The 26,805-nt window shown below is 44.8% G+C and overlaps 1 protein-coding gene across 6 annotated transcripts in view; it reads left to right on the forward strand.

Moving 5' to 3' along the window:
• Positions 1-26,805, forward strand: part of SCAF8 (SR-related CTD associated factor 8) — a 191,643-nt gene that overhangs the window by 143,499 nt on the left and 21,339 nt on the right. The window lies entirely within an intron of this gene.

Here is a 26,805-nt window from a genome sequence, read left to right on the forward strand (position 1 = left end):
AGAGGGTGGACAGGATGAGCGGACTGGACAACTCTCTGCTGGACTCTGTTAGACCCTGACACCAGCAGAACCACCTAGTTGTTATGAAGTTATAATTAGAGAGAAAATGTTAGCACCCAGGGCTCCTTGGTGGGGTCTAGAGCTGTAGGTAGAAGGAATTCACGGGATCCGCAGATCGTGCCTTGTGGAAAAGGACCCCGCTCCCCCCAGGAGAGAGTGCGGTCCAGTGGTTGACCACTCAGGCTCCAGAGTCAACTGGCCCAGATTGAGGATCCCAGTCCCACCGTGGGCCAGGCTGAACCTCATCTTCCTCTAAGCCTTTGCGCCCCATCTGTCACATGGGGCCAGCTGTGCCTACTTCACAGGGTTGTTTTGAGGACAAAATGGGAAATTGATTGGAAGTAGACGCTAGGTCTGACAGAGCCCGTCTGTTCCGAGCATTCTCTGCATTGTGAAATCACGTTGTCGCGTCAATATTATTTTTTTAAAAAACGAATGTTTTTAACTGCACTAGGAAGGAATCAGGCCTGATCATTCAAGTTCTAAGTTGATGATGAAAATAAGAGAATCTTGGTCTCCTCCTGCTCGCCGTTTACATCAGCTCCTGTCATACGACTGACCTCTGACTTTTCTTGATTTGTGTTGTAATTTCCCAAGTCTGGAAGGAGCACCTCCTTGTTGTACATGAGTCTAGCAAGCCCGGAAGTTTATGGAATAAAAGATGGCTAGTCCATATTTTTCTAAAACAGCTTTTAATAAACTTTCTAGGTAAACTGGTCTGTAGGCAATGCTGTTCGAACGAGGAGGGGTCTGCATCCCCTCTAGGTGCCGGGGGAGCCGAGCGCGGGGCCAGCCAGCAGACTGCCGGGCGCGGTGGGCCTGGGGCCAGCCGGTGCCAGCCGTCATTTTCCTCTGTATGTTTGAAACTGAGGTGCTGGCCAAGGCTGGAGTCGAGACGTGACTATGTGCACCAGATCGTGCCTCTTGTAGCCTCTGACAGAAACACGTGAAATAACTGTCTTTCCAAAGTTCACCATTAAGTTTACTTCTGTAAATTAAAAGGGGGTTATTCTGCAGGTTAAAAAGTGCAGTGGGTAAGCGAGTTTTACTCAAACGGGATGAAATTGGTGTTTTATTTTCATGAATTTCCTTAAATGGTACATTAATTACATCATTTATGCATTTGTGTATGTACCAATAGGCTAAAAGTAAATAGGAAACTTTGCCCACAGGGTATATGTAACTTTGGCCTCAAAAATCACTTGAAGGACTGAATCAGATCTTGTCACTCCCTTACTCCAGACCTTGCCATTGCTTTGCATCTAGCTGAGAGTAAAAGCCGAAGCTGCGACCTCGGCCTCGAGGCAGTGCACGCAGGTGGGGGCGATGCTGGGGGACTGCCCTGGGGGCGCTGCCCTGTCAGCCTTGCAAGCAGGACCTCTGTTCTAGGAAAAGACACTACTTCTAGGCAGGTGAAGGCCCTTCACGACACTAGAAGCCCACAAACCAGTGATAATGATTTGTTTTCAGGTCTCTGTAAATGGGCTTGCAGTGGACAGGCCATGGGTAGATCACAGGATCATATTCCTACCAAGCCAGTTAGCTTTGCCCTCTTCCTGAATTACAAACTGCATTCTTCATCCTGTCGGCCCTCTTTTCTTTGCAAAATCAAGCTATTTTCACTAAATTAAAGTATGTGAGAATTTGGTTGACTTAGCCCCAATCCAGCAGTGTTAGAAAAGTTCTCTCAGCAAGTATACAGCCGGCACAAAATGTGTGCCCGGTGCAAGGATCCAAAAGGTGCGTGTTTCTGAGGCTTAAAGGACCGCCTGTGGCTACTTTGGTCACGACTCAATTATGTCAAGCAAAGCAAATGCGAGTGAGATTTAGTTTTACAATTTCTTTCCAAGGAAAAGGTTCAGTGAAAGCTGAGGTCAGGCTTAGTGTGGACAGTTTAATTCACCTTTTAGTCTGCAGTTCATTTACATTTACTTACTTTATGATGGCACCAGGTATGCCAATAAGTTAATTGACAACTAATTTTTGAAAACTGAAGCAAATTAACAAACTTATTTTCTAGTGGTTGGATAAATACGCCTTTTAAATTAAATACTGCTTATGCCAGTAAACTAGGAACTGTGCTATAAGCCTTTGGTGATGATGTTATAAATAATCATATTTCATGTATGGAATTTTTGGCAAGAAAAGAGTCTTGATAGGTATTTTATAGCCATTAATACAATTAGACATTGTTTAGTAAATCCTTTGTTCATTGTAAGTTTACCTATTAATTGTAACAGCTAAAGCTATAACAAAATACATAGATGGCTCAGAATGTTTTTCACTCAGTTGCATAATACTTATATTTCAATTTGCTTAAAAAAGTACAATTATCTTCTTACATACTTCCTCAGATGTTCCTGGTAAACTGATAATTTTGCATGTATAGGTAACAAAAGTCTTGGCATTATTGTAGCATTTAATTTAAAATTTTAGATATTTTTCAGTTTCTTTTCTGACTTACTTATTAAGGACTTACGAGGTGCTGTAATTAGCTTTATTGGAGGGACCTCCTATAGATTAGTGACTCAAAACAGACAAGGTCTCAGCCTTTAAGGGTTTTAACTTGCATATAGTTTATACCAATTTTTTTCCAAATCATAGATTTAATAAAATTGTTTCAATGCATATCAGGATGCTTCTCCATTAAATCAATCAGTGTTTTGCTTAGTGTTTAAGTAGCAAGCTGACAGCTTGTGTAAACTCTGTTGATATAATCTTAGTGTTCCCATGATTTCATTGTCTTGTTTTTTCTTTGGGGAGGGTTTTTTGCTTAATAATTATCTCCCTCAATTATTTGCTTAATTATTTTGCTCTTACACTTGAAAATCTTTGTGTCCAAAATCAGTTGATTTATGATGGTCTTATATTTCATTGTTATATCCTTGATTTGTCAATTCTTAGTTTATAGTGTATCCCAATACATATTCAATCTGACCTAAAGAAAGAAAGAAAGAAAGGGAAAGAAAGAAAGAGAAAGAAAGAAAGAGATTTGGTCCAGTAACCATTTTATCAAATTTTGTTCCTAAGAACATTCTGCCGGTCCCTCTGAGCTGGGGTCACCGGTCCTCCCCTTGTGGAAGCTGGTACCCTGTGTTCTCTGTTTCTTATTTTTCCTAGAAACGTTGATTAGGTTCCTACCAAGCAAAGAACTCTGCTCACCTTGTCAGAGGATAAAAAGCTGAAAAAGACCCAGAAATCTTGTCCTGGAAATGGTTGGGAGGACCCAGATAAAGCTTCTAAAGGCAGGGTGAAGCCTGTGACTTCACAGAGGAACAAGGAAAGGCTGAGCTGCAGAGAGGAGGGATTGCTCTGAAGGACGTGGAGAGGGTGGAGGTGGGTTTGTGGGAGAGCTGCCATGTGAGCTGAGCTTTGACCGTGGATAGGGGTGGAATGGGTTTCCAAGGTAAGAAAACCACAGAGCAAAAGCAGCAAGGAGCTCAGGGTGGGGGACTGAGTCTGTGCAGGGAGGTAACAGTCGACAGTCAGAGCATGAAAGGACACAGACGTCTTCCAAGCAGCGTGGCGCTCCACGTCTCCTGTCTTCTGTGTCTGGAGGGCATTTTGTCCATTTTGAGATTTCAACAGATGTATTTAATACACTTAATGGATCACGTCTAATATGGGCCAGATGCTCTGTAGTACCAGAAATACAGCAATGTAAGGAACCAAGCCCCTGACTTCACAGAGCTTTTAATCTAATGGGGAGAGACAGGCGACATTAATATGGCATCTTGGGTGGTTGTAGGTGCTACAGGGGAATGAGGCGGGGTGAGGAGGACAGACTAGAAAAGGGGTGGGGAGGCCACGGCTGATACTTGATGTGTGGGGGTCAGGGAAGACCTCGCTGGTGAAGGGACGTGTGTCTGAGGAGAGACCAGAAGGATGTGGGAAGTAAGCCACAGCTGACTGACTGAAAAACTTAATGGAAAAATGGGTTAAGCCGGCTGTTGGACACGACTGAGTCAATTTCCATGGTTGATGGTTTTCCTGTTGCCCCAAGATCGTCTTAAAGACATCACTTAGAGTTCAGTTTTGGAAGGAGGAGCACAGCTGTGAGTTACATGGGTGTCTGGGAAGGCTGCTGCTATCCTGAGTGTTTGTGAGTGAGGGGTGAGGGTTCCAGCTGTGGCGTCGTCTGGATGTGGTGTGATTCAGCTCTACCGCTGACTAGCCCTGTGACCATGGCCATGGGATTTAACCTCCCTGAGCCCATTTCACGTCTGTAAAACGGAAATACATAAGACCCATTCGTGTGAAGCTCTCAGCTGTGATAAAAGGCGTTTCCAACAGTTGCTGGTCAGGAATGGCAGCAGTGATAGTGCAGGCAGGAGGGTAGAGTCCAAAGCATGAGCCTTCCGGTTGTGTTCGTGTCTGGAAGTTCCTTACTTCCTACGGTCCATCTCTGACCTCTTTCCTTGAGGAGACTGAGGTCCCCACCAGGACCAGAAAGGAATCTCACCTCTGTATTCCACACAGCGCTCTTGGCACACAGTAAAGTCTCAGTAAGTATCTGATGGAAAAGTGAGTTATTGACTGTAATTTGACCGAGAAAGGGCCACCGTGGAGAACGTTATCCTACAGAGGAAGCTGTCTTATCAACGTCTCAGGAGATGAATTTCTGTCTTATTAAGTCTGTTTCTCTAAATTTTTCGTCATTGCTTTTAAATTCCTTTTTTTTTTTTTTAACAGTATTTAGAGTAGCATTAGAAAGAAGTAAGAATCAAGGATAATCAATTTTTTTCATAGCTCTGGATTGTAGTGGTAAAACACCCCTAGCTTGTACTCATTAGCATTTTAACCTAAGTACATTGTGAGGCGGCGGCGGGGAGGCAGGTGACACCCAGCCTCTTTTTAATTCACGGTCTTCAGCCCCCAACCCCGGCCTCTGGCTTTCTTGGGAATCTTTGAGGCAGAACCACCAACATCAATCTCCCCTTTGAGGGTTTTAACATTTCCACAGACAAGGCACTTTGAGATACTTAGATGAGGGTGACATGGGAGCTCCAGGGACCTTTTTATGAAGATTTTAAAAGCCCCTGGGCCCAACTCAGGGGCACTGGACCTCAGGGGACAGAAGCTGCCTAGTGTTACAAGGACACCGGGCTTGAAGGGGACGGGGGGCGGTCCTACACCAGGTCCCGCGAGCCCCTCTCGTAGGCAGACTAGAGAGTCAGGGTGACTGTTTCCAGCCAGTGTCTGAATCTCCTAGGATCAGGCCAGCCAAAAGGATCGCGATCTGTTTATTCAAGCGAGATGGATCGCGGTCATATTTTACCAGGACTACGACAAGGCTCTGACTTACGGTGAGAGGAACAGTGCTTGCATTTGAACGGCCGTCAGAGAGCGTATACATAACGTTGAGTGAAGGCAGCCCCTTTCCTTTCTCTTGCCATTCCTGCCACGTGCTTCCTTTTCTCAGCACAGCTGTCGGGAGGGGCAATTAGGATGCCTCTGAGGGGCCAGCGGCGCCTCTGACCTGGACGAGCCGCGGTCAGACCTCTCCTTTCCCAGAGCAAAGCCTGGTTGTGTGCAGGCACTGAGAGCCAGCACAGGGGTTTATAATCTGTAGAGAAAATTGAAAAACTGGCTTTTAGTCAACGTCAAATAAAATATGACTGATTTATTTTTTGTTTTTGGTGTTTGTTTTTTTTTTTTAAATAATGAAGAGGGCGCAGGAAATTAGGTCTTATTTTTTTTAATGAAGGCTCTGGGGACCTCGTGCATACTAAGCATGTGCTCTACCACTGAGCTCTACCCTGTCCCCCAAAAATGGCTGATTGAAATGTCACATTTTCTTCTTACATCTACTCCTCCTAGTGGGTGGAGAGATGTTTGGAAGCAGGAGGTGGGAGGAGAGGGGGTCCAAGGTGAGGGCCCCGGGTCCTGGTCTCCGGATCCTCGGAGTCGGCTGTCAGTAGCGGCCAGGCTGGTGGCATTTTCTTTGCACGGTCACTGGGCAAGGGCATTTGCCTCCTGACAGCTTTGATTTAAGAAGTTCCACCATCTTTTGAGTATCACTACCCTGGTGTGGGGAAGATGGGTGCAGTTTCCAGTAACAGAACGTTAATAAAGGTGCACGCAGATTCAGTGTTGGTATTTTTACGGAGCCAAACTGCTGGGGAGGTCACCCAAGCAAACCCCGGTCCCCCAGCCTCCTCCACAGCTTTACCAGTGGCCTGGGGGCACCAAGTGAAGCTCGCTCATCAGATTCACAGGGACCATGACTCAGTGAGGTGCTTCGTAAGGCCTCAGTAAAAATCCAAGTGACCTCCACTGGTTTACCAAATGCTCCCACAAAATCAGAATGAAATCTTGGGGGGTAAATACCAGGTGATTGGTTGGCCACGTGGAGATCATTCCCCTCCCCCTCCCCCTCCCCACCAAGGAAGAGAGCAGTGCGTGTCCAGCCAGAATGGGCTGAGGGACCACCTGGGCTAACTGACCGGGGCAGAGGCCAGCCTCCTGCAGCAGTGGGCTTGGGGACGAAGGTCACCAGTACCTGGGTTTTCCTGTGAAAGGATGCACCCCCACCCCCATCGGGCTAGCGACACACACGCAAGGAACAGCTCTTATTTGTGGGCTGCTTGCTATGTGCCAGGCTCCGCACCACGCATTTTATTTTGGGGGGTCAGGTGGGAGATCATTAGGTATTTATTTATTTGTGACAGAGCTGTTGGGGGTCGAACCCATGACCTCGTGCATGCTACGCATTCGCTCTACCACTGAGCTATACCCTACCCCCTCCACGCCAAGCACTTTGAGATACATTTTCTCACTTAATTCTCACAGCACATCTAGCAAATATTCTCAGTGTGCGTGATGCAGTTTATAAAGAAGAGGTAACGTGCCCAGGATCATGGCTAGTTTAAGTGGTAGGGCTGGAGTTGAACCCCATGTCTGTCTCCCTGCCCACCCACTGGGGTCCCCCAGACTGAGACTGGGAAGACAGGTAAACACGTGGAGGTGCTGGGTCCCTACTTGGAGCCAGAGCAGCCGGGAGCTGGTGAAGGGGAGCAGGGCTCTCACACTCGGACAGGTTCCCAGCCAGGATGAACCTCCTTCCTTCCCTGAGATATTTCAGCTGTGCATTTTAGCAGTCTGGGAAAGCAAGTGAAGAATGTCTTGTTGGTAAAAGTCGGTCAAACTCAAGGAATGGTGGGAAGCCCTTTGTCACCTGGGGCTTCCTGCGTCACGATTGCTGGTACCTCGTCTCACATCTTGAAGCTTCCTTGGCCAGGCCCAAATGTGGCCCAGGAATTCTACCTCAGGCTTTAGACTTGAGGGAGGTAGGATCCGGGATCCAAAGGTCTCCAGGGGACGTCTGATTCCCTTCCTCTGGCAGGAAGGCTGTTGGTGGGAATGTTTCACTAAAAACCAGGAGAGCTGGGAAGTTGAGAGCTGAATGAGCTGGGTGGGGTGGAGTGAAGGGCAGGACCAAATCCCAGTACCCGATGGGTCATTTATTCAACCTTCAACAAATATTTATCGAGGCACTAGGCTACAGTGGTGAACAAACAAGCACCCTTCCCACACAGGACGCAGGTCCTGACGCACGAGCTCCGTGCGCGGTCTGTATGTTCTGAGACGGAAAGCCACAAAGCAGTGGCTAAAATAATTTCAGTTATACTAAGTGCAGGGATGAGAGCCAGAGGCTGAGGGAGGGAACTGGGGGGGCAGGATGAGAGGGAATTAAAAGTACTGCCAAGGAAAAACTCGCAAGGGATGACATTCCAGCTGCAACTGAAGTCTGTATTCGTTGGTAGGTGTGATGGGGAGCCCTGCAGGAGTGCTCGGTGGGAGAATGTTACCATTCTTTATTTTGTTGTTGTTCATATCTTTAATGGAGGTGCTGGGGATTGAACCCAGGACCTCGTGCATGCTAAGCGTGCCCTCTATCACTGAGCTATTACCCCCCCCACCTCACCCCGAGAATATTACCATTCTAATCACATTACTTCTGCTGCCACGGGAGCAAAAGATTGAAGAGGGCAAGGACCCAGGGAGACCAGCCACCAAGTTCCCTCGGGGGTCAGGGGAGCTGCATGAAGATGAGAGAAGAGGGTGCATATTTTGGGGGAGAGCCTCTGTCAGACTTCCTGGTGGGCTGGGAATGAGGATGTAGGGGAGGGAGGAGTCAAAGACAACTCAGATTTCTGTCTGCATAGACGTGGCGCCATTTGTCTAGATGGAGAAAATTGTTGTCTAAGCAAAGGGGCCCTGTGGTGGCCGTCTGGTGTCTTGGAGAACCAGAGGGTTGAGAGGGCAGGGAGCACGGTGGGTCCACTGGTGAAAAGCAGAGATGGACGTTCTGGGGACGGGTAATCAAATGCAGTTCGTTAGATAAAGCTGTTAGCACAGTGCTGGGAGCATCGTGAGGACTCGGTCAATGGGAGGTGGTGTTTCATCAGGAAGTGCCCAGGCCCCTTGTAGGATCCAGGACAGAATGGACAGAACAGGAAAGGACAAGGGGGAGGCCTGCAGGGCAATGCTGGGGTGGCGACACCTACAAGCATGCTATGGCCTCTTACGGTCACAAAAGGAAACCCAGAGAGCGGTATGAGGAGGGGACGGGTTTCCAGCTCTGAAAACCTGCAGGTGTCAGCTGCATCAGGAAGCTGTCAGGTGGCCCTTGGAGTTCATGTGTCCTCCAGACTCTGCTCTCTGCCTTTTAACTACAGCAGCATTTCCGGGCCCGGCTTGTCATGACCTTGTCATCAGCAGTCCCCCGCCTTGTTTTTATTCTGTTTCCCCTGGGGAAGGTTCCCTCCAGCCCCCGTGGCTTCTCCTGTCCCCTTTCCATCTGATTCCCCTCACCTCTCTGCAGGGTCTAGGCTGTCCCGTCCACACAGTCATGACATGATGAGAACAAAGCAGTGTGATGGGATAAGCAAATGAGAACCCAGGACCAGATGCTCTTCTGTGACCCCAAATGCACTCAGTTTAAAAAAATTTTTTTTAATTGAAGCATGGTTTATTTACAATGTTGTGTTAGCTTCTGGTGTACAGCAAAGTGCTTCAGTTACACACACACACACGTATATGTATTCTTTTCAGATTCTTTTCCATTTTAGGTTATTCCAAGATTTTGAATATAAAAATACACCCAATTTTAAAACTTTCCCAGTTTAAAACTTATCAATGGAAAGTGGACCTTCATCTGATGTCTTTACTCTCAAACAAAATTTCCACTGACTTTAAACAGGTGTCTGACCTGAACTGAGCTCTGTGGAGTCAGACCTCATCAGGAGGAACACTGATATTAGCAGTGCCTTCTTATCAGAAAATGAGGGTAGTTACATTTACCTATTTCGTAGGATGTGAGCTGTAATTATTGAAAGCTAATGTTTTTAAAAAACGGAACTTGGGTGCTTTTAAACTCAGGCTGTTTTAGCCGGACGCCTCATCCACACACACACTAGCCTCCCTTCTCAGGAGACCACGCACGTCTCCACAGGGGTCACTGGCCATTGTGATGAAGGTGGCTCTCGGTGGCTGTGACTTCACAGAAACAAAAGCCAGAGCCACAGGCTTGAAATAACATGTTCCTGATTGTTAAAGCTTTTTGCTTACCACCTTCCCTTTTAAATTTTCCACTGAGGACAAATCAAGATTTGAAAAGATGTCAAGGTGAAACTGTTGGGATATGTGACGTGCGGCTCTGTTTTCACATTGGGGACCCCCCCTTCCTGGGTCCTGAGAGGCAGGTGGGAAAGTCCACAGCCTGCCCCCCGTTGCAGCCCATCCATCACAGGATGGGAAACCCAGCCCGCCCCCCGGGTCCCTGCTCCCCGATACACTAGAAGTCTCCCACTTAAAAGCCTGGGGAGCCGGGCAGGGCACATCAGAGCCAGAAGGGACATCAGAGGAGTCAGGGTTCCCCACGTGGGCCACATCCTGCGCCTGCAGAAGGTTCTAAACATTCCCCTCCCACGCCCACTCCCCAAGTGAAGACTTCACTGTTGGAGGCACTTTGAAAGGCCAGCTGGGCGAGGACGAAAGAGGTTTCACAAAACCCAGGATGGGGACCATTTCCTGGTGTTTTTATTTTATTTTATTTATTTATTTATTTATTTATTTATTTATTTATTTATTTATTTGGTCCTGGTGTTTTTAGAGGCAGCACCTCACACTTTGTCCCATGCACTCAATGGCAAAAGGGAACAAGTCAGTCTTCATCCTCCAGGGGCCAAGGGCACAATGGTGGTCGTCACAGGCATTGAAATATCTTGGTTTATCACAAAACTCCCGTGTGATCTTAAGAACCTGTGTGAACTTTGCACTTTCTTCCCACACGTAGGTTGATTTAATACACAAGTCATGGCTTGGACTATGTCAAGCTACCTACCTCTCTGACTACCGCTCCTCCTGGTCTTTAAATAAAATTGAGGTTCGGGGGTAGGGGTTGCTCAGTGGTAGAGCGCATGCTTAGCATGACAAGGTCCTGGGTTCAATCCCCAGGGCCTCCATTAAAAAAAGAAAAGGACATAAATAAAATTGAGGGTCTAATTGAGTGTTACTGCTTGTCCTAAGGCTCGGTGTGCGCTGATGTCCCCCGTTGGCACTTGTTAAGCTGTGGCCCCGACGGGGGGGCTGTGTCCTGCGGAAGCGCCAGGCAGCTGGCAGAGTCGGTCCGTACCGTCCCAGGGCCTTGCAGACTCCCAGCTCCCTGATCTCGCTTTACCCCTCAGTCTCTCTCCCGTCTTGTCATTATCCCACTTGGCCTCCGTGGGTGTATCCCCAGCACTCACCAGCTAGTCTGTTGGAAACTGAGATCATTATCTTCCTGTATCTTTTTCCTTCTTGTTTTCCCAAGGCTGTTCACATCTTGTACTCTCCTGCCAATTTCCCAGCTTTGTTTGCAGAGAAAAGGGAAACAGGGAGCAGGGAATGCGGGCAGAGGTAGAGACAAATAAACAAAAATAAATAGGAGACTGATGGTCTCCACAATAGCCCATTGGTGGTTATGTTTGCAAAAGAGTGTGTGTCACCACTGGCCAGGCTGGAGCTGGAGGGAGGTGGAGGGGCAGCATCAGAAATTCCAAATAGACTGTGTCCCTTCCGCAGCACTAGCACCATGTCAGAAGGCTCATAGTGGCTTAAAGAGGAGACCTGGTGCGATACCCTCGCCAGTAGATTTGGCTCAACCGTGAAAGCCAGGCAAGTGACTTAAATGGCTCGTTCATTGAACCGACGGGTCTTGTCCAAGTAGCCTGTGTACACCGCCTTAAAGAAGTTCAGTCGTTACTGTTTGAATTTAGCAGATAATGCCCCAAATGATGGTGAAAAACCAAAGCAACATTTTTTTTTTTTTTGGCCTTCGCTCAAGAAGGAAGTATGCAGGAAGCATCCTGGTGATTTTTTTTTTTTTTTTTTTTTTTGATGGTGTCCTGCCCCTCGTCTAAGAGTCTTATAAATGTAGAAAAGAGGGGCACTTTCCGGTGCGCGGGGCCCTGTGCTGCTCAATTCTATTCACACCCCCTGAGGTGGACTCACTTATCACCCCCACTTTGCAGATGGCTTAAGGGGAGTTAAGACCTTCCCAAACTCACACAGCTGCAGAGTGGCAGAGTCCATCTCCAAGCCCTGGTCCCCCTGACTCAGAAGATACACTCGAACCCACACCAGCTCTCTCTCTGGGGAAAGCTCACCTTTCTGCAAGATAAGGAACAGTATCTGAAACCAGCAACGTAAACTAGAACTCTGGAGCCACATTCTGGTTGTTGGTGCATTTTACGTGTAGGGTGTGCATTTAGTGGGGCACTGAGTTTATTTTTCTGTTAGAGGTTATATGGTCTTTTAGGAGTTAGAATTACTTGTAACAAGAAGATATTTACTTCCAGAATTTAGCCAGCATGTCTCCTAGATTAATTTTATTAGCTCCTGAAGCTGGAATTGTAACAACCGGTTCATCCAAATGAATGCAGTTTTCAACATCTTTATAAAGGCTACCTCAAGAGGGAGCTCCTTGCAAGCCTTAGATCTATTCAGTTCTCTCAGGCCTGAAGCTTGATTTTGAAATATATTTTCAGAGAATGGATTGTAGCCCTGTATGAAAAGAGAGGAAGTTCATGGAAAAGGCTCAAGAAAACTAAACAGAAGTTTAGGAATTTCAGTTCTTAGGATGGAGGCCGAGAAGATCCAGAGATTTAAATTTTTAAAAAATTATTGTAAAGGAAACATAAAGAAAAACTTCTATAATCTTCAAGTACGTAGAATCACAGGACTAGAAGGGCTCTTAAGAAGACAGCGAGCATTGTCTTTCCCTACTGACAAGGACTTTGTGGGGTGGTGGGAAGGTGGGGGCTGGAGTCCCAGCTCTCCTCAGGAACCAGTTGCATAGTTTCATGTACTGATACAGTGTCCTGAGGCAGAGGGCATCAGGGCACTTGTTTCTGTTTCCTATAAAGTTGTGTTAGCTCTTCTGAAGAAAATACAGTGTGGGGCACAGTTTAAAGGCAAAAAGGAGATGAGAATGGAATTCTAAAAAATAATTACTTCAGAAAAAAGTAAGAAAGGAGGAACAGAGCAATTAAAACAAAACAAAAAAAACACAAAACTTAGACCAACAATAAACAAATCGGAGTAGCAGACTTAAACCCAACCATGTCCGTAATGAACGTTAAGTGTAAATGGACTAAACATTACAATTTGAAGGCAGAGATTACTAGACAGGAGAAAAAGAAAGACTCAAAGATGTGCCGCCTTTAAATATAACTACAGGTAGGTCAAAGATAAAAGGGTGGAGTATGTCTTACAAACAGTGTGCTTTAGGAAGCTGGAGTGGCCATATTAGTATAAGACAAACTAGACTTCAGGATGATGAATATTACCTGAGATAAAAGGAGCAATTCTGCAGGCACATATAACAGTCATAAATCTGTAAATGTTTAGTAATAGAGCTTAAAATATGTGAAGCATATATGAACAGAATTTAAGGGAATAATAGACAAATCTACAATCACAGCTTGAGATTTTAGCATCCCTCTGTCACTCATTGACAGAACAACTAGACAAAAAAGCATTTCCACTCATCTAGGTTGGCCACCCCCCAGGGACTGAGCTGGTGGCAGCCAACGGGTGCTCTGCTCACAATAGGTTTTTATTTAATTTCCTTGGCTAATGAAGAAGCAGCTGTCTCTGCATCCTCTGTTGCCCAAAGGACGTCTTGAGATTGATTATAACTGCTGTGAGAATGAACCTGAGGTCTTTACCTTGGCAAGTGAGCTGCAGAGGATTTCCTCATCACTCGCACACTTGAGATCGACCCTGCAGTCTAGGCAAGATGCGTTTCTAGTGAACAGAGTAAATTGCTTCTGCCCAAATAAGGCAAGGCCCCTTTCTCCAAGGATCGTTTTGTCAACTGCTAGAACGCCAGGCTGTCAGGGAAGTGGGCTTCTGCAAGGGCCCTTGTGCTCCGTGCTTGATTATGACGATGAGCCCTTGAGTTTGGGAGTGGCGTTTTACCTACACAGCTAAGTGACACTTAAAATCAAAGACCCATTCATTATCTCACAGCCATCCATGTCAAGCCCAGATTGTGTTGTGCCAGGAGCTACTTAAAATGATTATCAGCGTAAGGAGTGGTCTCACTCTCTGGGCTCCAGGCAGATCCCCTGCTCACCCTGTTACTTACCAATTCTCAGCCAGAGTATCTCCTGAGAAGAGATTTTTCAATTTCCTACAGTGATCGGAACTAACAGTTTTCCCGACCTGCAGAAATAATGGATTTGAAAATTAGGGATATGCTGGGAAGAGAGGTGTAGCTCAGTGGTAGAGCTCATGCTTAGCATGCACAAAGTCCTAGGTTCAATCCTCAGTACCTCCATTAAAAAAAAAAAAAAAGACAAAAGAAACATTTAAAAATGTATATTAAAAAAGAAAATTGAGGATACACAATCAAGATAATGCAGAGGTGTCATTTAGTTGAAAGCATCTTATGTTTCTGGATCATTTAAGCTACGTGTGGTTGGAGACACCAGCCCCCCTGGACTGGTCTGAAAGTAACTCTTATTTTGAAGTCAGTGTTTTCTTAGTTCAATGTAAGCCTTATTCCTTTATTTTCTAAATTAAAGGGAGTTCGAAAATAAAAGATCTGCTGTTATCCAACTCTATGGTGGCAGTATGTGCATCCAAAGTTAAGTTGAAACAAGAAGCCAAATTAAAGAGATCACACATGTTTGTTGTTTGGGAGACAAGATCCCAGATCAAAATGCTATAGCTTGTTGAGCAAGGGGAAGTGGTCCCAAAATGTATTTCATAATTAGGGAGCTGGTTTCCAATGAGTTTTCATCTAGAGACCAGTAACATACGTTCCATAAAATCCCACCCAGAGCAGGAGAAAGTCTGAAAAACATTAGGGACTAATCCATGGAAAAGAGACAGAGTAGCTGGGCTCATTTGTGAGTCATTCAGCCCCCACTGCCCTGAGACACTCGGGCTCCCAAGCCAGTCCTTTTATTTTTAGAATCAAGATTGTGATAAATGCAATGGTTGTTTCTTTTGTACAGTACATTTTGCCTCCATTGTTCTTTCCATCTGGTTTCCTCAGATAGGTTAGTAACTCTACCTGATGCCAAAGAGAGCATTTGTGTGCCCCTTCAATCCTTGCTGGTCCCAGTGGCCGGTCCCCAAATGGAAGATGGTGTTTTTTCCATTTTGTCTTTAGTGGAAGAAACAGAACATGAAAGAAGGACTTTTCCCTCCAGCCTCTGAAAAGGTGCTACCATTTCCCCCTAACTTTTATTACTGTTTAGATAATAAAAGAGGCAGGGGTAGTTATGGTATTATTTCAGAAATAATCTGATAAATCACCTAAATTAGTTACTTTTTTCTAATGATTTAATTACATCTTCCACAGCGGAGAAAGACATTTGGAGCCCATTTATTTTTATATAATAGATGTAGGAAAGAGGGAAAAGGTGACACATTTTTTTCTACTTTTTCCCTTTGAGTCAGGAATCATGGCACTTGAATGGAAAAAGTGCACAGGACTCAAGGAGGTCACTAATTATTAACTAATTTTGTGACCTGGAGCATCTAAGTCTCTTCTGAGCCTGTCTCCTCATCTGTAGGCTACGGGGTTTTGTCCTTTCCCGTCTGCCTCATGAAGCTGTGTGAGGCGAACACACTACAGGGGGGAGGCTAACACAGGTGAGGGGCTTCGTGGGTGGCAACGTAGTTGTCAGACAGCTCTTATCTATCAGTCTTCGTTATAATCTGGAACTTTTCTTTCCACTCAGTTTTCCCTTCTCACTGCTTGTTTTTCTTTTCCCTAATTTCAGAATGTTATCCCTCCTATAGCATCTCCCTATTTTCCTTTTTCTATTTGCTCATTCACTTGGCAGGTCAGCTACTATTATCATTTTTTTAAAAAATTGAGATATAGTTGATGTGCAATGTTATGTAAGTTTCAGGTGTACAACATAGTGACTCACTACCTTGAAAGATTATATGCCATTTATAGTTATTATAAAATATTGGCTACATTCCCTGTGCTATACAATGTATCCTTATAGCTTATGTATCTTATACATAGTAGCTTGTACCTCTTACTCCCTCATCCCTATCTCGCTCCTCCTCCCTTCCCTCTCCCTACTGGTAATCACTAGTTTGTTCTCTGTCTCTGTGATTCTGCTTCTTTTTTGTCATAGTTATTGTTTGTTTTATTTTGTAGATTCCACATATAAGTGATAATGTACAGTATTTGTCTTTCTCTGACATTTCACTAAGCATAATACCCTCCAAGTCCATCCATGTTGTTACAAATGGCAAAATTTCATTCTTTTTTATGGCTGAGTAGTATTCCATTGTTTATACACCACATCTTCTTTATCCATTGATCTGTTGATGGGCACTTGGGTTGCTTCCATACCTTGGCTGTCGTAAATAATGCTGCTATGAATATTGAGGTGCATGTATCTTTTTGAATTGGTGTTTTAGTGTAACCAAGCTTTGAATATGAAATTCTTGTCTCCAGAACTATCTTTAACCGTTTCTCTATAATCTTCCTGTTTTAGGGAATGAACCTTTCACATTTATTTTGCAGTTTTCTAAGGTTAACATCCTGTAGCTTTGCATTTGCTACTCAGAACTCAGGATTTGCTTTCTGGTTTGGGAACTTGACTGACTAATGACATGAGGACATTTCTCTCCCCGACTCCATTTCCTGGGGGTGCTGGGTACCCCTGCCTTCAGTCTATCCTCAGAGCAACTGAGCAGGACTTCTGCCTCCAGCCACAAACTAGCATCCACCGGATTCCAAAGCTCGTTTTTTCCCCCTCCAGATGAAAGTCTCTTTTTAAAGAATGTTAACACCTGATTTGTTGTAAGCCATTCTGGAAAGTAGTAGTATCCTACATTGCCCTTATGCTCTAGTGCTTGAGAGTTGGTGGCCTGATTCTTCTTTTGAGGGTATGTCTCATTGATGTAATTCTAAAACAATTTTAAACCCATAGATTAAGAACATGTGTTTCTTCATGTCATACGTTAAGGGAGATTTTAATTCATTCTGAAATCTATACTGAAGAATGTCTTAAAGCAAAATTGCAGCTTTACAGCTTGATTAACTACAAATGACATCAAGTCTGAGTACAGTGATCCAGAGGGTCAGACCAGAGGTGCATGCAACCTGGGATTCTTCCTCTGAGAAAGACCTTGAGCCTTTTGTTGTGGGCAGGAGGGTGGGTCGAGTGGGGCATGTGATGAGGTGGAAAGATAGGTTCTCCTTCTCTGGGCTCAGGCTCAGAATGTCAGGAATGTTCTTCAAAGGTGGATCTGTCAGCGTGACCTTTGCTAACTCCTTCTTGAACCCCTTTATGTTTTATCTGCTATCTCTGGCAACATACGTCTCATATTTTTATTATCTCCAGTAGAACAGTGCTTCCTCTTTTTGTCCTGAAATTGCCTCTTTCCAGCTTGAAGGAGTGCTCTCTGCCTGTAGGACCAGGAAGCCATGACTCCATCTGCATTTTCTCCTTTCACTTCCACTTGATCTTGGAGGCTTTGATGCTATCTGCTCAGCCTTTGTCAAGAGTCAGAAAGCTAATTTGGGTTCAGAAAATGGAAAATTTTCAAAGGAGCCTTCCTCCACGAGCCAAATAACTTTTGAGCCAGGGTGCCATGGTCCTCATTGTCAAAATGCAGGAGAACGTCATGGTGACCGTTGACAAAGGGTTAAGCATCACAGACAGCCTTAGTAGAAGTCAGAAAAACAGGACCGATCCAAAACATATAACGCATGCTCCAAAATAAGCCAGGCTCGCCCCTCTTAATGGGATCACAGCAGACATGCCAAATTCTACAGCTAGTCAATTGTATACATATGGTAAAACTATTCATACCATTCAGCGTTCGCTGCAATATGATTTTAATTACGTACAGATTGGGTAGCTGGAAGAAAGCACTGGAATGAAATAGAATAAAGTTAAACACAAGCCCTTTTATACATGGCCCTGGTTTAGGTTAGAACGTATGCAAATGACCACGCCGAGGACAGGGGGAGGGCTGTGTGGTCTGGGGAAATTCTGGGGGTGGGACACGCTCATCTTCGATCTGGGGACCCACTGTCAATCTGGAAGGAGAGCGTTTATGGAAACAGTGATCATACTCCTTTTGAAGTTGGAACTTAGACTGATGTTTGTGCCTTATTACTCACGTTCATCCTGCCCCGGGATAGGGTTGTCTCTGCAGGACGGAACTGCTCTCTGGGCAAACGTTGCCTTCATTTTAAAAGGCTGTGGGGTTGGATACAACAGATGGGTAGTTTTTTTGGCCTTTTTTTTTTTTAAGCCCAGTATTATCCTTGGTGTTTGTTGTGGTTTTTTTTTTTTTTTTTTTTGGTTTGTTTGTTTTGGGGGGTATTTAGGTTTATTTATTTATTTTTATTATTTAATGGAGGTGCTGGGGATTGAACCCAGGACCTTGTGCATACTAAGCATGTGCTCTACCACTGAGCTATATGCTCCCCCCCCCGGATGGGTGGTTTTGAGACTTTTTCCCCTAGCTGTACCTTACAGGCTGTGTTCCTTGTTTCTCTGAAGTTAATTTTAACACAATGAATTCAAACATGGTGCTGTTGGCTTCATTCAGGAAAAGAAACGGGAAGCAAAGTTTGCTTTAGCTGGGCCTTGGCCGTGCAGAGGAGAAAACCATGGCTCTGGAATTTGCTTTTCTCAGACTTTAACAGCATAGCTTTGGTTTTCCTCATAAGTTACCAGAATGGTTTTGACTGGCTGAATCCCTTTGGTAAGCCACTCCGAATTCCAGCTTCTCCTTTGAGAAATGAGGATACATCCAACCCCGCCCAGAGCCAACTCACTGAGGTCTGCCTGAGACTTCAGGACCCAAACCTGGTCCTCCCCAGACCCTGCCCACAGTGCTGCTGTGACCACCCAGAGGAGAGAAGATGGGGTTAGTGTAACAAGGAGAAGAACTGACCCCCAGTTTTCTGGATCCTGTTTTGGGATCCCATCAGGCCACTGAAAGAGGGGACGAGCCCAATATCCCTGCCTTTGCCTGTGAGATGCGAGGACCAGGAACTCAACCTATTAAAGGGGCACGTCGAGGGCTGGATCATGTGTGGAAGCTTCTCCTCCTCTGTATCCTTGGAGAAGGAGGCAGTGCAGAGGGAACCACCCCCCACCCTGGTCATGGCTGGGGAGTGGGAGGACCTGTGGGATCCCAGCTGTTGGGGAGGGAACCACACCCCCCACCACCGCCTCTGGACAGGCGAGCGGCAGCCATCTCCCTCGGCCCCCAGCCCCTTCGTGGCTCGTCTGGATGGCAGCTCAGCACCTCTCCATATTTACGAATGTTTATTTACAGATGCTAATCTGCAGACATACACACTCTAGCCTAGTTTTCTATTGTCTGGGCTTTGGCTCAGTAATTTTTCTTGGCCAAGTCACCAATTGTAGCCTAGAGGGAGCTGTGGGCTAATTAATTAATGCACTAACTAGTTAAGTTCCTCCATAATCACTGTCTGTGGGTTGAAATGTCTCACACTTGGACAAATGGCAGGGCTGTCAGTGAACCAAAGTAGCCTCCAGATTATGAACTTCTTGAGGGCAGCAGCCACATCTTACCCTCTTGTGTGGGATAAATGAAAACTAGATGAATGACCCTAAAATTAATTACACTTAGCTGAACTGGATTTTTAATGAACTATTGTAATATGTTCAGCTACATGAAAATGACACCTATCGGTCATACAAGTTAGTTTCTCAACGTTTAAGAAGGAAAGGCAGGAGGGAGGGAAGAAAGAAGGTCTCTTGTACTTAAATTTGAATCCAGATACCTCATTTCTTCTTTCATATTTACTCAATATATTGGCTCTGGGCAAAGTTTACCACTTCTAGAAGCCACTTCCACGGAGCCCGGGTTCTTAGTTACCGAAATCAAGAGAAGCCAGAGATACTGGCATTAGCTGCAGAGGGTCTTTTGCTGTGCACAGCAGCCCAAAGAATCAGCTTTGTTCATAGAGTGATGCAGTCCTTTTCCCGTTGCTACCCGGCCCTGTCCTCTGTTGAGACCGCAGCCCTTGTGGCCGGGGATTGGCTCAGCCACAAAGAGGCCATCCTGCCCCGTACTAGGAAGCGGACAGGCTCACAGGAGTGAGGCAGCACAAAAGAGGTGACTGCTTTAGGTGGGGTTTGGCTCAGCCCTTCACTCTGGGGACCAATTTTCCCCTAATGACCTTTACCACTCTGCATTCAGTTCCTAATCCACTTGAGTTCCTGACAGTAGGGGAGGAGGCTAGAGAAGCCACAACTCCTGAAAATATAGAGGCTGCCCTCAACGTAGTAGAGAACATAGGCATTGAAACCACGATTGAGCACAATGTAAGAATTTGCTAGGGTAGAAGCAGCCCTGAAAAAGAAGCAGATATTATGCCCAAGAGTATCAGGGAAGGCCTTACAGCAGAGGGGATATTGGGCAGGGCCCTTGAAGGATCAACAGAGATTCACTGGGCAGAGACTCGGGGAGGGCAGTCCAAGCACTGGAGGTGAAGTAAAAATAGGCAGGTATCAAAGAAACTGGTACATTTTTAAATAGCAAAAAATCAACATAATTGGAATACAGGAAAAATGGGTGAGTGGGAATTCACTGCATATGAGATGGGTACACCAGTTTGGGGCCCAGTTGAGGTCACTGTGGTCAATTAAAATGATTTATTTACATGCCCATATCTCCTGCCAACGTGTTTGCACCCTGAGGTCAGGGAATGGGTTTTACTGTCTTCCGTCTTCCTGAATCCCACTGTGCTTTTAAGAGGACTCGGTGAGTTTTCATGAAGTGGGTGCATGAGTGGATAGTGGTGGTATTGGAAGTTATTTTAGCCCAGTCCGATGAGCTGATTGGACTAGAAACTGGGCATGTATCACAGTGATTTGTTTGGACTTTAATCTCTTGGGAAATATAGAGGCATTAAACAGAAGTGATCGAAGCCTATCTGTGTTTGAGGAAGTAATTCTGGCTATAATGTGACAGATCCGTTGAGAGAGACTAGAAGTTGGAAGGCCAGTTAGAAAACAGCTGTAATGGTTCAGAGGAAATATTAGAAGACCTGAGAGGGTGGAATGAGGAGGGGGATATCAAAGATCACTGTTGACTCAAGTGAAGCGAAGTCTGACTTTCAAGTGGATTTATACTCAACGATTGAAAGGAAAAGAGCTCCTAACACTTGGGCACTAAACATTAACTTATTGATGTTGGTTTAGATTAATGAAACAGCGACTAAGAGTTGGGTAATCAATAAGATTTCCATGGGCATATGATAGAACAAACTGGTTTACATGGAATTTGTAATATACATATTGCTTTTGTAATATACATAATATGCATATACACAAGTAAAGAATGTATTCTGGTGTTGTAAGTATAATCAGGGCTGCCACATGTGGCCTCACAGGTTGCGCACTGCACAAGTCTAGGAGGCAACACTAGTGATAGCAGAAGGTCACCCCATAAAGCTCCTGTGTGTCCTTCTTGGTCTTCAGCTCAACACATTCGTAGACTGTTGTTTAGCAAAGCAACAACTTTGTTTAGCAACAAAGGAAGGTGTTTAGGGTGGGAATTTGATAGACTTGCAGGTTTTAATGGTCTGATGGAAGCCCTTCTATGGCCAGGTCATTAGTATTGGATGTGTATTGGGGAGGGGGTGCCTTTTGGAGTTGAAAATGCGTTTTTCTCCTTTTAAAGAACTTGAGAGATTCTGCTCTTATCCCACCTTCTGACAGCAATGGGAGGACTCAGCTTTTTGTTGGTGATGTTTTAAGGTTCCCTGGTGTGTAAAGTGTCCCATGCCGCGGTGCTCAGCGTTACTGGGTCTCATTCAGAGTGAGTAAGGCAGGATGACACGTGGATGCAGCCATTGGAAGGGACGGATTCATAGAAGTGGGTGAAGAAAACACCGTCCCTTATATTCTTTCACAACAATCCTATGTTGCTTTAAAACTGGTGTGGATTTTGCTCACATGCTTCAGGGGAAATAGCTTCAAAAGGCGATGGACCAGAGTGTAGGTTTGGCTGCACTCCCCTGCAGCCCGCCCAGGCTGAGGTTTCTAAACCACCCAGTGCTTCTCAGTGGCCCGAGACTCGGCTTGGAGGACGCGGAGCCTCTGCAGAATGTGTCAGAGGAGTGTCTTTTTACATGTCGGACTGCCAAGGGCTCATGGAAGGGAAAGCGGCCCAGATGCCCCGAGTTGTAGACAATCTCCAGATACTCGGGCCCTGGGGACCCAGTTGCAGAGCTGTGGTCTGGACTGGGGCCTGGGCGGGCGCGGCACAGGTAGGGTCCAAAGGTCTGTGCTTCTGTGCATTTATTCATCTCGTGGAAACATGTGAGGCTGCCTCCTCCAGGGCCGGGCATTTATTTGAAAGAATGTTAGAAAGGAAATAGATCGCTTACCATCTTCCTCCCTCTTTGGGCGTGTTTATTGTGATTGGAAAGCACTCTCGGCCACGTGGCTGTGGCTTTCTCCCCAAGCCTTTGTGCTCCTCTGTTGAACAGCCCTCCGTGCAAATAAACAGAAAATGGCGAAGTATTTTATTCCCCTGCAGAAAAAGGAGCAGAGTTAGACCCGGGAGAACTGGGATGGAGTAAAGACGGCCTGTGTCCTGCGCGCTGCGCTTTCCCCTCCCCCGCCCGCGGTGCGGGGCCCGGAGGGACGGCGGTGCCCCTGCCGGGCGCTGGCCGGGAGCCCAGGCCCAGGTGTTCGGCAGTAAACTGGCGGTTCCAATTTGTTGTTTGCAAGAACTTACCTGGGGCTTACCTGACTCTTCCTGTTGGAAGAGGAAATTTTGAGCTGCTCTGAACTTGATTAAAATCTGAAAGCGAGAAATAAAGCTGAATAACATGTGCATTTGGGGGACCATCTATTTTAAATTTGAGTTCCAAAGCGAGTGAAACCTCCATCCGTTAGTACAATCGATTAGACTGATGTGCCATCAAAATCATTTCGAGGGGAGGGTATAGCGCAGTGGTAGAGGGCATGCTTAGCATGCAGGACGTCCTGGGTTCGATCCCCAGCACCTCCATTAAAAAAAAAAAAAAGACAGAAAATTTAAAAAGAAATCATTTTGAACGCATTCTTAGGAGGAACCGGCTGTTACTCAAGTGACTGATCCAGCGTGCACTGCACCAGAGCCCCTGAGAATGCCACCTTCCGTGTAACAAATGAAGAGAACATGGGCTTAAATTTTCATTATTTTTGTCCTCCTCGACCAGGAAAAAACAGCTGATTATTATACCATTAGTTCCCTATTTCAAGCAAATGACTTCTTAATGTAAATTCTTTTAGATTAAGGGGGGCGGGGCCGTCCATAGATACAGAAAGGCACACAAAGCAAGGTAACAGCTTAAGGAACTATTCTAAAGGGACACCACCGAAGCCAAGAAATAGCACTTTCCTTCTGCCCCAGCAGCCGCTTCTGTGTGCTCAACCCCCTCAGACCCTCTTCTCCCCGGGGAGTAACTGCTCCTCTGAACTCATATGGTAACCACTTCCCTGTGCTTCACTTTCAGTAGTTTAATTACTCAATTGTGCATCATTTCTAGATTTAAAAGTTTAATCTTGCCTGTTTAAAAATACTTAATAAAACTGTCGATACTTCTTCCAACTCTTTATAATTTATCTATTGAATGACCTTTAAGTAGGACTTAAAGTATTTAAGTTAAATTCCACCAGCAACCCACTCACTTTAGTAACCTTGTGTTAGCTATAATTTTGAGACTTTTTTTTTGCCAACATAGCGGTAACACCTAATTTTAATTGAAACGTGGTAAAACCTAAAAATAGATATCATTTAAAAGGCTGAGAAGCCAAAAATTCTTCTTTTGAATCCAGACTAGCAGTTGAAAGACCGAAGTTTTTTGGCTGATGTTCAAGGAGAGCTTTTCATTTCACCACTGATTTTGTGATGTGTGTGGTTATAACATATATAATCACTACATTACATAAGATCGTCTATATTCTGGACAAAGAACAGAACAGAGCTATGGCTCTGTATGAAAAAGCAAACCAATATACAAGATCTTGTGGTAGCTCACAGTGAAAACAAATGTGACAATGAATATATGTGTGTTCACGTATAACTGAAAAATTGCACTCTACACTGGAATTTGACACAACATTGTAAAATGACTATAACTCAATAAAAAATGTTTAAAAAATTAAAAAAGATAAAGAAAAAGCAAACCAACAACCCAAATCACAAGCTTAGAAGCTAAAAACCAAGTGCTCTGTGGGGTGGGGATAGAGCTCAGTGGTAAAGCGTGAGCTTAGCACGCACGAGGTCCTGGGTTCCGTCCCCAGCACCTCCGTTAGAAACGACAACAAACGCGGGCTCTGGTGTCACCAGGATCTGACTTCCTATTTCCGTTCTGACACTGTGGGATGCCGGGCAAGTCAGTTTCTCTGCTCCTGCTGCTCCATCGGAGAAGATCATAGGACTGAATTATTAATCAAAGTCCATCTACACTTCTGTTATGAAGAGTGATTATTTATTAAGCTCTCAGCCTTATTATTAATCTTGATTCTTGAACATGTTAGTTAAATCTGAGTCCTTGGTTTAAAAATAATAAGGTTTGAAAACCAACATACTCTGGAGACATCAAATGTTATTTCACTTACTTGAAGATACTAATATTTAAAAATTTTTACCTGATAATTTATTAGCATTGATAATAATAGCTAAAGTGAACACTTGCAGAATACCTCTTAGTTCATGAAAATGCTTTCATGTGGACTATTTGCTTCTAAATAGAATAAAAAATCCTACCCTAATTATTTCTCCTGCTTTCAACATGGGCCAGTGTCCTCTCCTCAGCCATAACCCATAGTGAAGAGGAACTGATTAAAGACATTTCTTTTGCACAGATCTGACCCATGTGATAGGGAATAGACATAAACCCTAAACATCTCGTTGTTATTTTTCTGTACATTGCTGGAGCTGTTTCTTCTGTGTGGTACCCAAGTCTTGTCATCATCCCATAAGTATGCACCATGAAAAAAATATGGGTTAAATAATGGATAAGATAATTAATCTTGACATCATCTCATGTTGTTGCTAGTTAAGCGATAAATACGCAATAACCAAGTCCCCAAAATGACACAGCGAATTTGACCGCTGCCCTGAGCTATGTCTTATTGCACAGTTACTTAAACCCACGTCAGAGAGGCTTACAACATGAATGACTGGGTTATTTGGTAGGAAGAATTTTTTTCTCTTGCCTTGAATCCATACTCAGAAAGTTGAGAAAATACCTCCACGTGGCGGTCTTGCGAATTGCCACAGACCCTCAGCCTGTAAGCATGAAATCTAGACTATGTCTAGAGGAAGTTGTATTAAAAGAACAGAAAATTAAGTAACTATTTTATCCTAATAAGGGAGGTCGCAGAAAGCTGACTTCCCAAAGGAGGCGCTGCTCTCAAGATTAAGACCATTTAAAGGAACCCAAGCCTAGCTCCCTGGCTTCCGCCTTCCAGACTCTTCTGCATTCTCTGTGCAGTGGGATGGCGGGAATTAACAGGGATTCCAGCAGCTCCTGCAGTCCTAGCAATTAGGGCTGGATTTGGGTTCCATCTTCTTGAGGTTTAATCCCTTTCTCCCGAGTCTGGTTCCATTGTGCAAATGCAAACGTCTGGTGTCATTGTGCCTTTTGTGGTTTCATAGGTGCCACCCCTTTTCCCAGACTCTGGGAGGAGGCGCCCCCTCTATTTTCCTCTCTAGACCTGGAAACGTCACACCAGTCTTTCTCAAGCTCTTCCTAGCTCTGAACATTAGACATAGGCATCCCATCCTTGAAAGACTTGTCTTTGGTAAGGAACCAAAATCGTACCCAGCTTACTGTGGAGCTAAGGGCTAATTAATCTGCAGACACAGTCCCTCCTCTTCACTCTCACCATTTTGTATGAATTTCTAATAGAGTGCTTGTCACTTTGGTCTATAACTTGAGAGCTCTCACAGTTTTTTTCCCAGCATCACTTACAAAAGAAAATACATTTTCCATTGCAAACTAGCACACACAGATATGCCTATATATACATGATCGATACAGATATACAGACAGATATCTGTGTGAGTTTCTGTACTGTTACCGCATGCACTCTGATATTTTCCTTTTGTGCTATTCTGTTCTACTTTATTTGTTCATTCATTTATTTTGAATGCTGATCAGGACTCAGTAAATTGGTTTCATGATCTTCTATCTAACTGGCTCACAAGCTGCCGTTGAAACAACACAGTTGTGATTAATGTGCCTGACTCTCCCCTGCCCCGTCCCTGTGAGACTGTGACCTCACTGTGGGTAGGAATCGGAGCTTGTCTACTTCTCCTTTGTGTACTGAGCCACCTTGGTGTCTGGCAGGTAGCAGATGCTCAGATAAATACTACTTGAAATAGTAGTATTTGTGAAATAGGTAAAATGGAAAAGTGCCCATGCATACCTGGGGGCAGTCGTGAGAACTGAATGAGATCATGTATTTAAAGCAGAGAACACAGGGCTTAGCACCAACATGTGCTTAATTAACACACGCTTTTTTCTGGTTTTCTAGAACTAGCTCTCTCTTTAACTGGCCATCTGACTGCATTGCAGTTTCTTTAAGTGTCACGAGAGATTTGAACTCCATTAGCCTAAAGCCTCAAGCAGCTCAGGCACCTTGAGATTTTCCAAGATGCCATGGAGCCAGGGACAGACCAGCCTTCAGGGAGAGCAGTTTCTTCTGGAGTTTAGCCCAGCCAGGCTCTGGCTGTAAATGGGACGGTCAAGGGGGACAGTCCGTTTTGTCATACCCTAGTGGGACTCATTTCTCCATGAAAAGTGGAGATGAGCTCGTTACTAGAATTTCTTTGCAAGAATGAAAATGACTTCTACATTTAAGAAGACTATAAAATAAGTTTAAAATCAACAGGAAATGCAGAGTGTTTTGTGACTCAAAAGTCTTCAATCAAAGGTATTATTTCTTGCAGCAACATGGATGGACCTAGAGATTATCATATTAAGTGAAGTAAGTCAGACAGAGAAAGATAAATATGATTTGACGTCATTTATATGTGGACTCTAAAAAAAGATACAAATTTTATTTGCAAACCCGAAATAGACTCACGGACATAGAAAACAAACTTATGAATTTATTTACAATACAGAAACATACAGACATAGAGAACAAACTTATGGTTACCAGGGGGAAAGGGGAGGGGAGGGATAAATTAGGAGTTTAGGATTAACAGATGCACACTACT

The sequence above is a fragment of the Camelus ferus genome, chromosome 8, assembly GCF_009834535.1.
Source record: "Camelus ferus isolate YT-003-E chromosome 8, BCGSAC_Cfer_1.0, whole genome shotgun sequence".
In the NCBI taxonomy this organism is placed as follows: Eukaryota; Metazoa; Chordata; class Mammalia; order Artiodactyla; family Camelidae; genus Camelus; species Camelus ferus.